Source organism: Cornus florida, unplaced genomic scaffold (assembly GCF_030987335.1).
Source record: "Cornus florida cultivar Cherokee Brave unplaced genomic scaffold, ASM3098733v1 CherokeeBrave_3.0.0_Hap2_Chr09, whole genome shotgun sequence".
Lineage (NCBI taxonomy): Eukaryota > Viridiplantae > Streptophyta > Magnoliopsida > Cornales > Cornaceae > Cornus > Cornus florida.
This window is the reverse complement of record NW_026775579.1, coordinates 86936486-86952028: the sequence shown is the minus strand read 5'-3', so window position 1 is coordinate 86952028 and position 15543 is coordinate 86936486. Positions and strand designations below refer to the sequence as shown.

Below are 15543 nucleotides of genomic sequence, written 5' to 3'. Positions count from 1 at the left end.
AGAATATGAAAAACTACTTCAATATCTCATCATCATTGCAATAACTAACATCGAGATGCACAAGCTTTTTGCAGCCCTCCAAAATACTCACAACAGCCTCTAGCTCCAGTGACGTAGCCAGAAATTTCCTTTAGTGGGGGTAATTTTTAATAACAATAATATATATAATTTGAACCAAAATAATATATGAAAAAATTAAAACATTGATTCATAATATCTTTATTGAGTACATTCACAACTATCCTCAACGATTTTTCATAAATAATAACATCATTGTTAACAGTACTAAATATGTCTCTCTTAATATACACAACCATTTGGTCTTCCATTCGATTGCGCAGTCGAGTTTTCAAAATATTCATGACATAATAATCGTAAATTTAGATGATGATAATATATATATATATTACTTGTCTCCGCATGGCAGTATTAGTTTGAATTTTGTGAATTTTTGAAATGTTGAAGACTCGTCCAAAAACAGTGTTGAAGACTGAAAATGTGAAGGAAACAACGCATTTGTTTGTGGTAAAGTCAAAAGTGTGAAAGAATATTTTGTATTTTTGGAGAAAGTGGGAAAAAATATAATATATTTTGAGAAAGTTGAAAAAAAATATCATATTTTTTTAAAAGATTATATTCTTTTTTTTGGTGTAATATCATGAGTGGTCATTTGGTTATATATATATATATATATATATATATATAGTATATATAAGTGCACTGTCAAATTTTAGTGGGGACAGTTATACAAATATAAAAAATCTTTTCATATAAAATTCAAAAAAAATTAAAAGTTCAGTGGGGGCAGTTGCCCCCACTTGTCCCTCTGTGGCTACGCCACTGTCTAGCTCCAGACATGTCTTCCTTATATCCAAATACTTAGGGTCCGTTTGGCATGCGTTTTGTTTTAGGCGTTTTGTTTTTGGCTAAAACAGAAACAATGTTTTTGCTTTGGGGTGTTTTGGAAAAAAAATCAGAAGCACATTTGAGAACGATGTTTTGCTGTGAAAATGTCGGAAGCAGAAACATGCAAAACATGTTTGATAAGTCATGCGTTTCAAGAAATTTGAAAATAAAACATGTTTGGTCACTCCAATTGTTACCAAAAAAAATATAAAACAGAAAAAAAAAAAAATGTTAGGTTATCATTGTTTTTAATTTGTTTTTATAAATTTAAGTGTATTTATAAATTTATTTCTATATAAATAGTCATCATATTTTTAATAGATGTGAAGAAATTTGAACATACAAACACACACACACATACACATATATATATTAATTTTTGCAATAACCTATTTACAAGTTGTTTGCAATAACCTGCTTCAATTTTCTTATCCTATTACCTGTATAGTCCAACACAACATTAAAAATAAAAACAAAACCCAACTGCAAACATAAGTGGAATAAAGGGTAAACTATTTACAAGTGCTTAAATATTCAACCATCAAATTTATTAAACTTGCAAGTCATTTATTGCTTTTTTAGCCTTCTTAAAGTGATGAAATATAAGAATTAATACAAGTTGAACTATGCAAAGACAGCATTTGAAACACTAATTTGCAACCACCTATTTTATAATTATACCAAGGTAATAACATTAATGCTATGAAGGTAAATAATAACCACCTGTTCTAATATATATACTAACAACAAAGCTTTCAAGGTAAATAATCACTTGCAGACACTGTGGAGAGAGCAAAATGCATAATTCTAGTGAGTTATACAAATGAATATTACAAGGATGAAACAACTGAGTAGTGAAAATACATAATGCAGAATGCCATTTTTGAAGATTACAAAGATGATACAAGTGAGCTAGCCTCATTAATTACAAGGATGACGCTAGAAATACAGAATGAAGATTACAAGGATGATACAGCTGAGCAGAATCCAGAATGCCATTTATAAGGTCTTTAGCTATGGAAATACAAGGATGAAAAACTTGGGATAGCATCCTTGATACACAACAATAGCAAAGACTTTTCTTCAACCAAAATGCATCATCTATCTTTAGAAACTTGCAGTATGAAAGCTTTCTCAGTATTTTGAGAAGATAACCTCAAAATGAATTTGATCATAGCAGTCCCATTACACAGCAGCAATCATATGCAAAAGAGTAGCACAACAATATTAGCCAATTGTCCACATAAAGTTATGACAACAATGAATTATACCAAGTATAATAAATGCCACCATTTTGTAATATTCTCTTCCATTTTCACTGGTTATGAAGCATTTGAAAATTGCCATTAAATATTTGTGATTCACATATAATTTGAACAAGTATAAATAATTAATGAATAAAATCACAATGATTGAGGTGGAATGATGAAACTAATGACACGATAATTCCCAAGTATTAAAAGATCAAACAAGAAAATCCCCATAAGGCAACCTTAGAACCAACAGGTAATCTGATTGGCTGTCCCTTGAATTTGGATGGCCACAACCATAATTTACATGGCATTCAAACAGGCCCTCAATTTGTCTCCATTAGTACGCAGTATCGTCCCTTTATTACCTTGGCCATGTGGTGAATTATCCCATTAAATCTATGTCAATTACACTACACAATTCATATAAATAATTTTCAAATTAGCAAGAAAATTAAGTATTAGTGCTTCTATATTTCTCATTTTGTCTAATGTCTTCAAACTAAGATCAAGAGAATTGTCTGACTTTATATCACTCTCAAGACCTGAAATTCCTAAATAACAACAAAACCATGGAGTTTCTGGTAGAAAGAGCATTAAATCCATTTTGTAGCAAAGATGGCACTATTTTGACTTCTATACAACAAATTTTCAGTATAATAATTTTTGATATGAAAGGCAACCGAACAACAATGACACTATGATAATTATCTTTAAGCATGCTTCACTTAAGAAATTCAATTACACCTTGAAATAAGCTTTTAGGGAAGCTCTTCACATTAGATGTTTTTATGTAATTTGTATTATACTTGTAGGTTTTCTTTGTTGTTTAATACATTAAATACCATTTAAGTAGGATTAAATAGATTAAAAAACTTAGTGGATAAATAGATTAAATTTTTTTGTTTATCTTATTGCAAAGATTTTCTCAGCAACCAAACAGAGGAATTTCCTAACACTTAAACAATAATTTCAACTCTTTTGAACTAATTTCAAGAACTCTTTTGGACTAATTTCAAGAATCAAGACTAACTCAGAAAAAAAAAAAAAAAAAAAAAAAAAAAAAAAAAACACAAACATATTAAACACGCTGGAAAATGGTAAGGCCTTAGGCTAACACACGCTTGGTTCGGAGTTTGGAGAGCTTGCCGTCGATGATGAGGGCGTCGGCGTCGGCGGCGGTGGTTCCAGTGGAGACCTCGAGCAGAGAAGAAGGCAAGGAGAGATTTCCAGGTGATCGATGAGTTAATGAAATCGACGCCCTCTATTCACGAAGACAAAATTGAACAAATCGAAACCGAAGAACACTTAAAAAAACATTAAATCAAACGTTTAGGGTTTCAAAGACTTACACTACTATGAATTGAGCCTCTTCTTCACATATCACAGGTCGCCTCCAAAATCGCTAGAGCTTAGGGCTTCATAGGAGAGAGAAATTTTCGGGCCAAATGAACTACAATATTTTAACTTTTGCTTTTATACATGGGCCAAAATGTTGCAAGTAGTTTAATTTTGTTTCGACCGCTACAGTTGTGTTTGGCCCGCTACAATATTGAAACATCCAAAAACACCAATTTCTTGCTTCAATTTTTTGGCCTAATTTGTGAAAGGTTTTGATACTGTGTAAAACAATCCGCCCACTACCAAACATGTTGCAACCCACTTTTTCAGCTACAGTACCCAACCTGCAACAAAAACACTAAAACAAAGTAGATAACAAACAAACCCTTAACTAATGACTTGGGTAAGGATTGCTTCCATATCAGCAGTGCTTCGAAGCCTTAACGTCTCCAACGTCAAATTTTTCAAGGCAGGGCATCTGCATGCCAACAAAACAAAAAATATATATATCACTCATATATTTAAATAATCATTAGTTAATGTATTTTTAGATTCCATTACATGGTCATTAACTAATTAACTTAATACAATCTTTTAATATATATATATATATTAATTTTAATTCGTCAACAATCCGTGAGTGTAACAATCAGATCCAATTCGCATGAATTAGAACGGATCGGATCAGATTCACGAATTATTTGTCTACTCCTACAATTACTTACCTACAAAATAATAATAATAATAATATAGACAATACTTAGGTTCTCGGATAAGGACTGCACCATTCTCACCACAATTTTATTATTATGACACATTATGTGGTCAATAAAAATAAAAGGTTATAATGTCATTCAAAGATGAAATAGATTTTACTTTTATTTATTCATCCGTGATTAGTGAGGACCTAAGTATTCTTCATTATATATTCTCCATACTTGTTTCGGGTCAAATAGGAAGAACTAGAAGGTTCCAAAAGATACAAAAAAATCTGGTCTAAGTATAGAGTTTGAGGATCTCAACTTCGCCAATTGGTGCTCCGTTTTTTTTTTTTTTTTTCATAAAAAGGACTTCTTCCATCTTACATAAGGTTGGACACCATTCGAACTGAACCGATTTGAGAATATTTTGAAATCAAACAATTCGTAACAGTTCCATAAAAATTGGAACCGAATCATAAAACCAATGGAACCAAACCGTGAAAAAACGGATTGGTTCGATTCGGTTCGGTTCCACAGTTTTAAGCTTTTTTTTAGAATTCCATCTAATATATATATATATATATATATATATATATATATTGTATTATATAAATAATATAATAATAAAATTAGCCTTTTAACTACTCAACTATATATCATAATATATATATAATAAAAAACTATATTATATATAGTATATATTTTAAATTATATATATATATATATATATATATATGAAACGGTTCGGTTCGATTTGGTTTGACCTTGTAGAATCTCAATTTGTAACCGAACCATGTATAAACGGTTCTATATTTTTGAAACCATAACTAAATCGAATCATGAAAAAATCAAACCAAACATACCAATTTGGTTTGATCCAATTTAATTTAGGGGTCAACAGATTTTTTTGTACACCCTTAAATTCATACATCTGTGTGTGTGCGAGAAAAAAAGGGGACAAACACAAGTTTAAACACTTGAGCAATTTTAATTATTAAGGGATTTTTTTTTTTCTTTTTTTATTCCTTTTAATGATTAAGGGATAAAAAGGTCATTTTGAGTTTTCATTTATTTCAACTTGCAACTTTGGCTTTCCCATTCCACCACCCTAAACTCTCGTGAAAAGAAAAAAGAAAAAGAAAAAAAAAAAAGAAAAGGGTTTTTGTTTGGCTTTCCTTTTCCACCCTAAACCCTCCTTCGATTTTGCGTCAAAATCTATGATTTTATTTGACAGCGGTGGGAGAAAAGCGCGGGGAAATGACGGCGGCGAGTTGGTAGTTGGGGAATAGTGCCTCAAGCTCGAGTGTTCTCCTTCTATGCAGACTGTAGTACACCCTCTCTCTATAGAACCATCTTTTTGTATGTTTCTCACTCACCCATTTTCGTATTCTGCTTTTTTTTCTTCAGTGCCAGAACTGTAAGGCGAACCTGAAGATATCCTAAGAAAAGACTCGATTGGCTGCAAAAGAGGTACTCTCTCTATATCTATATATATATATATATATATAGACACACACTCACATATTTTTCTGTTTGTGGGATTGCGAAGGTGAAAGGGCCAGTGCTGGTGGAAGACGCTTGCCTCTAATGTAATGCCCTTAATGGTCTCCCATGTATTTATTCTTAATTTTGGGCTTTTTTATTCATAATAATGACCTGTTTGATTGTTTGAAACTATTTTACAGGGCACATATAAGTTCCTTTTTCATTCTTGCCCTCTCGAGGTGCAGTTCTTTTTCTCTTTCTAAATTTATTCTTAGTTCTACTTATCGTGCTATTCATATATGGGGTTATTATTATTGTTATTTTTATTTTTCATTTTGTATCAAGTAGGTTAATGACTCTTAAAAGAAAGAAAATAAAGAATGGCATATTGTGTAATTTGATTGAGAAAAGAAAGCATAAATGATTTAATCATGCTAACAAGTCATGTTTCATCTCCTTAGAATAAAAAAATATCACATAACTCGAAGTAGATGTGATTTCGGGCTTTAGCCTATCGGAATTTTAGTTTGTGCACAAAATTTATTAACGTCCTAATTGTTCTACAAATTTTAGGTGTTAGCATATTATGCATTTTTGGTTTAGAATTTTGAGAAGTGTCTCTATTCATTTTATTTTTATAGTTTTTAGGAATAACTAATGCATGCTCACTTTCAAATATAATTAAAATCAACAATTGTCTTATGATCCCTAAGCTGCTAGTTTATTTGATGTTTCTTTCTTTTGATCCACATGGAACCTATCTTTAATGAGTAGAAATTCAACATGCTCATTTGAAACTATGTTGATGCTTAGAGAAAGCATGAATTATTGTCCTTTAAGCTTGAAGGAAAGGTAATTACCATTCTGCTGTCATGGATTTAGCTGGGCTCGTTTTGCTTGCTGCAAGAATTGTTTTCCCTATACTTTGAATCCATTTCTTTTTTTTTGGTGGAAAGGTTTAAGGATGTTGTTTAGACTTGAGTTTGAATTTCAGTATAAAAAATAGTACCATATAAGCTCAGCATTTGCAATAGGTGTATTTTGTGGAAAAACTCCATGCATAGGAAATATGTTCCACACCCTCCATCAGATTTCCTGCAGCTCAGTCCAATTTCGTGAAATTTGAGAGAGGGGGTTGGGGGTTAAATAATGGCAGCCAAGTTTTTTACAATTTCTTCAACTCGAACAATAAAGTAGCTACCATTCGTTAAGCATGGTTAAGGTATCCCATTAATGATAAGATCAGTCAACTGTATACACCTCATTTGGAGCTTTTTTAAAATTACTATGCAAATCAAAGAGAAAGTTTTAAGGAAGACAACTTTTTAGAAACCTCTTGATGATGCTGTTATTGTCACTTCTTCACTAAGCTGTAAGATTTCTAATTTTGAAATTTTCTTGTCCTCCTTTCAGCACCATCTCCTAGTCGTGAAAGTGCTACTCTAGTTATAATGGTCAAAGGCATAAATCAATCAGTCTGGTGTTGGAAACTAGAGCATATCTCTATACATAATCTTATTCAGTGAGTCTTTTAGACCAAGTTGAAGAAAGAACAATGATATTCAGTAATACATAGTAGTAGTAAAAAGCACCCTTAATGCCCTAAGAATCTGTATTACCTGAGGTTTTACACTCATCTGAATGAAGCAAGAATCTAAATTTTTAAGTGAGTAATTGTGTTGGATTGATATCCTATAGTTTCATAATACTGTTTTCCTGCTAAGCTCCACAAACGTTGGAACTGATCTTGCTTACAAGCTTACAATCCCTCTAACTTCCTCATCAAATCTATCTTGGGTTGTCATAGAAAAATATGGGTTCTGGAAGTAACCAACTGCATGCAAAAGGTGATTAGTTTGACACTTCAATCTCGTGTCAATGATTTTTAAGAACCCCCCCTCTTTTTTTTTTTTTTTTTTCCTTATCTTCATTTTTGTCAAACGTTTTTATGATTGCTTCTTTTGCTGAGCCTGTATCAGTGGCCTTATATATGTACCTCATTATGGGTTTTTTTTTTTTCATTAGATTTAAAGAATTCAAACGGGATTACCTATCACCTTAGAACATAAATTATGTGATTCCATATGAAGGCATCAAAGCAATCTCTGATCCCTTTTTTCGCATTGTATTCTTTGCCCATTCTGGACAACCACCTTTAGGAGGTGAATATGCTTTTCAGATTATTCTTTTGCTTGTGAATCCATTATAACATCAGGGTAGACGTCGCAAATTGAGTTATGACCAACCTAATCAAGCTCTTGTTGTTTCTTGATTCAATACACCATTATGATTGCATAAATCTTTTTGTCCATTTTTATATATTATATATGCCAAAATAGATGTACATTTGTATGCATGGGACTTCTTGTACTCCCTCCCTCAGTATAAATTTCTGGATAAGCCTCTGCTTACAAAATGTTATCGAAGTGGGAAGAAATTGCTTATAATAACCTCTCATAAAGAGAGAAACCAATGTGTCAATTATTTCTAGCTCCTTTTGCCGATAAACCTAAACAATTATTATCTTGCTGACCTTTCTCTTATTAGTTTGGTATCTCAGTATCTCTCTCCTTTGTCTGATCTTAACATCCTCTTGCTTTAGCTTTCGTGGATTTTACTAAATTGGAAATGGAATCATGCAGCAAGTGGTTTCTGCAGAAGATTGGTCATGAAGGTTGTTATTTTTGCTTCTTTAGTTCCTTCTCTTATCTGTTTTATTATCTTTTGATATTCACATTGGTGCCTGCCCTGCTTTTATTGTTCCTAATGCTCCTGTCATTTTTTGTAGGTCTGAACAATTTGTTGATGGCATATGAGGATAAATCAGCCTATACTGTTTGTGTATTTTCTTTTGCTCTTGGGCCAAATGCAGATCCAACAACTTTCCTAGGAAAAAACTATGGTATGTACTTCCGGTGTGCTATTCATGGATAGTAATATAAGATATGTAGGAGTTTAATCCTATATACTTTTTGCACATATCAATATCACAACTTTGTTTCAAGACTAGACTATGACTCTATAAGGTGTGGATCCAAGATTTTTTTTTTTATTTTTGGGTTGGGGGGGGGGGGGGGTGTGTGGGGTGGGGGAGGGGACTATTTAGATAAATATCTATATACATATTTATAAAGTAACATATTTGTCTTTACAAATGGTGTCTTAGTGTGTGTGTGTGTGTGTGTGTGTGTGTATTTGAATAAAGAGATTAGCAATATTATTTTGTAGACATTTTTTTCAATTTACCACCAAGGGTCTTACCGAAGTGGTATCTCCTCCTTCCAAATGGAAGACCGCGAGTACAAATTAGTGTGTGTTTGTATGATTTACCTACTGAAATACACACACACACACACATATATAGTGGGTTTTCTAGACCTTTATCTCCAAATGTGGGCTTTCAAAAGTAAAGCCTAAAAGATTTCATTTGAAGCTCACTATTGAAAGGCTATAATATGAAGGTTTTGCAAAATTTTAGGGAGTCCATGTTTATTTTTTATTTTATGTTTTCAAGCACACTATCTATAGGAAAGCCATATTTTTAGGGTTTATTTTTTATAATTTTATTTTTTGGGGTGGGGGGAGGGTGAACATTTAAATTACTTTTTTGTGTTTCAAACAACTATTTATAGGAATGCTATATTTTTAGGGATTTTAAAATTTTTTGGGCTGCCACAGTAGGGTCCTATGTTTCTAAAATATATAACTCAAGAAGTGTCATTAGACAAGTTAGATAAGCCCTTTTTTTTACCCTCAGTTAAGAAATATTTATATGTATACACGTCTTTTCCTTTCATGTTTCTTTAAGAATGTTGCTACAATTAAGAATAATCCCCATGTAAGACAATATAATTGAACTTGCTTAGTTCAGTGCTTGTTAATTGCAGTTGTTAATTGAATATTATATTGTTAATTGCAACATAATATTCAATTTATGTTGCAGTAGTAAGTGCATAAAATTATAATCCTGCCATTTTTGGTATCCAAACAATCTCACAACACCAATTGTAGCATCCAAGTTATAAAAATTATATTAGGGGTTTAGGGTAGAAATGACATAATTAGAATTTGGCAATAGATTATTTCCATTTATGGTAGTTAGGATTGCCAGCGTCACATTGTGCTTTTAGTATGAGAATAGTCGCTTTGTGCAAAGGTCGATTTCCAGTCTTCTTCTCTTAGTGACCTGCATAGGCAGAACATAAATTGGATTATGCACTTATTGTTCTTTGAAATATACTTTCCTATTGAAGCGCAACTTGTTTTCCATGATACTTTGAGTAATGCATGAAAGGATCCTTATGCTTTAAGTATATAAAAGAAAAAGGGCAAAAAACCCTGAAAGGATCCTTAAACAAAGAATGACCTGAAAATTCTATAACCAAATCCTTCCTAAACCTTATCCTCATCCTTCCCATGTCACTTTGGCTGTTACCTGAAATGTTCCAATAGACATTTTGGTTTAGGTCAGTGGTAGCTTTTTATATGCCCACGATTGCATTTTTAGCTTTGTTGGATTTTTGCATGGAAAGGTCAACCACTTCTAGAAATCGATGCTCCTTTGCTAGCACCCCCTCTTGCTTTGGGGGTCCGACTAAATTAAAAGTTAGTCTCTGGTTATTTGATCAGAATTTGGTTTGCCTTTCTGCCAGCCAAAGTCAAAAGAACAACTGTATCTTATGATGAAAAGACAATGGCAGACTTCACCATAAATTTGGACAAAAATGATGCTTATTTCCTAGAAAATATTAAAACGACAAAATATTAGTTTACTTCGAAGAACCAGTCAGAACCTTGGAAGCTCAACATATTTTCAAGTTGATTCTGTTTGAAACTTGTTTCTTCCTTGAAACATCATTTAGGGGCTACTTTTGTTAGTCAGTTGTAGGCTTTCTCATTTCAAGTTTGATAATATCATAATGGAGCAAAATCCTAACTAACAGAGTGCTCTTAAGTGATCCTTTGTAGTTTTTATATCCCGGGCTATATTTATTACCTCCTAATTAAAACCCTCAACTTCTCTAAAGTCCTGGTTCAAGTGTCCAGACAGACGTCAAACTTATGTGCTTTTGATGAAAATTATGTTGTTGCCTTCTCCAGAGATGGAAAATTAACTGGACTTTGTGGCTGCGGACATTGAGTAAAACATTTACTTTGTTATCATTTAAAAGTAACATGTCAGGCAATTGTTAGAATTGTTTTTCCCAAAAGATTAAGCAAATTGTAGAGAATGAAGAAGAATACATGAAGGGCCTTTGGCCAAAACAAACCAGAATCTGGTAACCCAAGCCTCAAAGGCTAACCCAAACCCAATACAATGAGGCCCAAACAAGCGGCCGAAAAACCCGTGCAATATAAATAGCCTAAGATAACGGACTAAACATTAGCCGTTACCCAAGGAAATTCAATTCTGTTCCAGTGATCAATTGCTAGAATTAATACTACTTCAGTTAATGAACTTTTCTAAGTATTTTGGAAGACCTCACATAATTGATATTCTAAACTACCAGTAGTGAGTTGTTTACTTTTCTACCTGAAGTGGTAGTTATGGATGATACAAGAGAGATACATCAATGGCACGCATGATCTCTTAGGGCTAATATGTTCTGATGGAACAATAGTCAAGATGGAATAGTTCCATGTAGGTGAGTTTTGGATAAAACCAGGGGTCTGGTTTATTAATTTTAGAGTTACCTGATATGACTCTCCATTATGAATCTTTATAGGACAGGAGTACAGGGCCTTTATATTTGTGAAGTATGCCTACCCCATCAGCTCAATAGCATATTGTCACCTCAAAGGAAGATGATAATAAATGAATTTGATGAGCTGTTAGTATTTTATTTTTTCTCTTTTCATGTACGGTTACGTTTAACTTGGCAAGACGATTGCTAGTGTCTATACTTCTTACTTGCTTTCTCTTTAGATTAAACTTTTAATACTTTTAATTCTTCAAAATTTGGAAATTGTACTTGTATGTAAAGAATAGAAAGATTAAAAAATGTAATGTTGCACGGAACCTAATATTCAAATTCGTAGCACTAACATTGACTTATGGTTGACAGCTTGACATTACAGTGGAAGATTGTTCGGGGACCCAAGGATTTCAGATGGGATCCAATTTTTCAACCTGATGGATATGATCAAATGTAAACCCATCTTTTTTATTTTGTTTGTTTTACTCTGTAGTAGGCTCTATATGCTGGTACGAACTCAACACAGCTAACTGTTGTTTCTATTGTAGTTACGCAGAAATGCCCAAGGAAGAAAAGAACAAAATTTCTCACCGCTCCAAGGCTCTTGCACTGGTGAAATCCCACTTTGCTGAGGCTGGATACACTTTCCTAATGGACCCCTCTATTTAAGAGTGAGCTATTTGCTGTTGTCTTGCACTATTTAACAGTTACAAGCTCTTGTCAATGGTGTTGATGCTTACATGTTTCTCTACTGGTGTCAAGAAAAGTATATATTGGAGTATATTTTCCTATTTCTTTGTGTAAGGAAATTAAGAAAAGAAATGGAATACCTAAGAAAGAATATTCGTGACGCAATACCTATAGTTACTTTTAATGCAAAACTTAAGAGTCAAAAGACCATAAAACTACCCTATTTCTCTTACTTTATTGAGCCCTGTTCATCGGTAAAATTACAGTAATATTTGCCTCTACATTTAATTCCCATTCATATGCATGATTTTTTCTGATTTTTCTTCCTTAAACTGCACCGAAATGAATGTCCTTTCTGTAATATTTATGGATCATGAGGTGTGGGAATACATAGGTCAAGAACTTATCATTTTACGTTGCTGGTGTTCAATCAAAGCTCTGTTGACACTATTGAAAGCACCCATATCAGTACCTTTGGTGATCATACTTTTCCTTTGTATTCATACTTTTTCTTTGTGTGCATTCATGACTCAAAAGTACACCACTGGTGGTGGTAACGTTACACCATTGATGGTCATACTTGTCCTTTGTGTTCCTTAATGTCCCAAAGTGGGGCTTCTTTAATATGCAGCAAGCCTTGCAGGTGAAGTGTTTGTTGTATATGCATGAACATGCACCTATTGCATTTACTGCAGCAGTCTAACATGATAATGGGACTCTCTACCCTCATTAATTTTTTTGGTATGTAATAGTATTGCAAAAGACATGCTAAACAAGTGAAGGATAGAAGAGAATGTGGACATTTCACTGCCATAAGCTTAGTGTCACAGATTTATACTATTATTCAAAGATAATTTATTTATGCTCGGGGAAGAGGATAATTAAAGTTGACGTGGGTAGAGTTCGTAAAGAAGGATGTGATAACATGTTGTTTGACTGAGGTTATGGCTTTGTTGTTGTTGTAGTATTCGAAGACAAATCATTTCTGGTGTTCTTTATATCTATTTTATAGTCTAACCTTGCAATTTCTTTACTTGTTCCTTTTGGGAAATTACCTTGCAATTTCCTTTGCATGTGAGTGTTATGTAATTTATGAACACAAAGTTTTACCTGCTCATTAACTAGCTTTAGTTAGGGGAGATGATTTTGTCCAGAAGTGACGACAGAATAAAATAAGAAATCACTAAAATTGAGTAAAAAGGGAAGCTACAGGAATTAAATAATTGAGTCAGAGGAAAGTGGAAGGAAAGACAAGGTCAAGACATGCACCATGAGTGATGAGTGTAACACATGCCACGCCTCTAGTACCAAAGAAAGAGAATAGCCCTATACACACACAGACACACACACATATATGTGTGTATATATATATATATATAGAGAGAGAGAGAGAGAGAGCAATCATATTGTAAGAGAAACCCCAAAATTTGTCAAGAAAACTATCAGCGATTTTGAGTGGAAAATTTATGTTATTTTAATCTAATTTACAGTGCCAACAAAATTAAGAAGCCGGCAGATATCAGCTAATGAATTTTTTTAGGTAATAGCCCAATGTATGTGAGACGAGAGGATTGTATGCATTCCGTAATGCATTATGGTGTGTTCGAAAAAGAATGCCACCATTCTGGACACACGCACAAAAGATGAAGATCCGGAAACTGACAAACCTAACTTGGGCCATGTTCAATAATGTTGGGAGGAGCATTCTTTAGGTTCATTTATTTTATGAGGTACGTAAGGTAACTAGTAAATGAAGAATATTGGTAAACAGGAGTAACAAATAATTAACCAAGTACATGTACTTGTTCATGACAATCAGTCTACCCCAATCCACACCGAGGTTGAACCATCTTGACTTGTCATGCTATATATGTGTGCTACATTTCACGTGAGATTTGAGGCCTACATATAGAAAGTTTTTACAGTAGTTAATTGGTAAACTAAGTTCCTTGGTAATTAAATCTTACCATCATATTTCGTTTCTATTTGCTCTTTGATTATGGACACTAAGGTCAATACAAGTAAGTTTCCTTGTTTTAATGAGATTGGAATTGAAAGTTGAAAATTTTACTCCACCTCTCACGATGGTATGTCTTTTTAACAATAAAAATAAAAATAAAAATAAAAATAAGAGAGCATTAATCATTGTTTTTCACCCCCAAAGTTTTATTCTGGTGGTATGAATTATTTTGCCATGCACCATCATCACACGTGATAATCGAAACCAACATCTCATATCATCTTGTCTGACAGTTCAGAACCATGCCATTATGATGTATTGCATTCTAACATGTACTGTATGTGTCTATATATATAATATATAATATACACATGTGAATGTAGATTTACTTCCATGGTTGAAGTTTGGTGTGAAAGGGATAATAGCCACAACCAACGAAGGTGAAGAGAACAGTGCCACGCCCATACCATATGGTCAATTCTGAGGGTGCCATGAAGGTGACAGCTCTAGTGACTAGTGAGGTTCATATACGTACATATATATAACTATGTCTATCTATATAAAATGTGCAAGCTGGCAAAATATATGCAAATGGCCCCATATATATTATATTATTGAGTTGGGGAAGAATGCCTCACATGCCCTATGGGCCATCCTCACATGCAGAGCTCTGTGTTTCCTTCCATCTTCCACGTGAATTACGCTTTCGTATCCCCTCCGGTCCCAATTTTTTATTTTCAATTTGTTAATTATCCATTCACATAGCCATCAACGTTGTCTTCCTCAAGTTCCACTCTCACAAAACATAAAAATATCTCATATCTGAATTTAAATGATATGTATGGTTTATAAGTAATTGTCCTTATCTAACGATTTCACTAAAATCTGCAAATCATATGTATGATCAGGTAATGCCGGGAAGAGTCAATTCATAATGTGGCCAACCAGAAAATGTGTATATCCTCAAGAAAAATAATAATAATAATAATAATAATAATAATAATAATAATAAGAAGGTAGTTGTAAGGACCATATAGACCTCCCAGGGAATCGGATTCAGCATCTTTGATGTGGTTTCTAGTGGATTTGAAATGACTTTATACGAAGATTTGGTTTCATTTCCCTATAATGAATGAATGGGGCTCTGTTTGGAGAGATTTTCCCATGTGACATTCTCATTGTAGCCAAACGACCTTCCTATACATTTGACATTGGAATCAACTGTACAAATCAGGATCCTATGCCTTCTCTTCTCTGCTCTGTATTTTACCAATCATTTTAAAAGTTGAGGCAATTACCTAACTTTAAAAAAGGTTTTCAAACCATTTACTACTAATTTATCATTTTTGGTAGGCCCATGCCATCAACACTAAAAACCCACATCATATCATACCAGTTAATGCTAGTTTGCTTTGTGCACATGACATAATAATCACAATTGTTACCAAGGAAAAGACTAAACACATGAACATGTGGTGTTCATACTAATATATGTATATATAAAAGTGATCACA

At 33.2% G+C, this 15543-nt stretch overlaps 1 long non-coding RNA gene across 2 annotated transcripts; it reads left to right on the top strand.

Moving 5' to 3' along the window:
• The first annotated feature begins 5169 nt into the window (after nucleotides 1–5169).
• LOC132274893 (uncharacterized) lies at nucleotides 5170–12234 on the top strand. 2 transcript variants are annotated; one of them, XR_009470547.1, is made up of 8 exons: nucleotides 5170–5523; nucleotides 5606–5668; nucleotides 5748–5787; nucleotides 5884–5922; nucleotides 8326–8357; nucleotides 8472–8585; nucleotides 11749–11832; nucleotides 11928–12234. It is a non-coding gene; the product is annotated as an uncharacterized LOC132274893 (long non-coding RNA). The 2 variants fall into 2 exon arrangements; XR_009470546.1 differs by having other exon boundaries at nucleotides 5285–5668.
• The last annotated feature ends 3309 nt before the right edge of the window (nucleotides 12235–15543 follow it).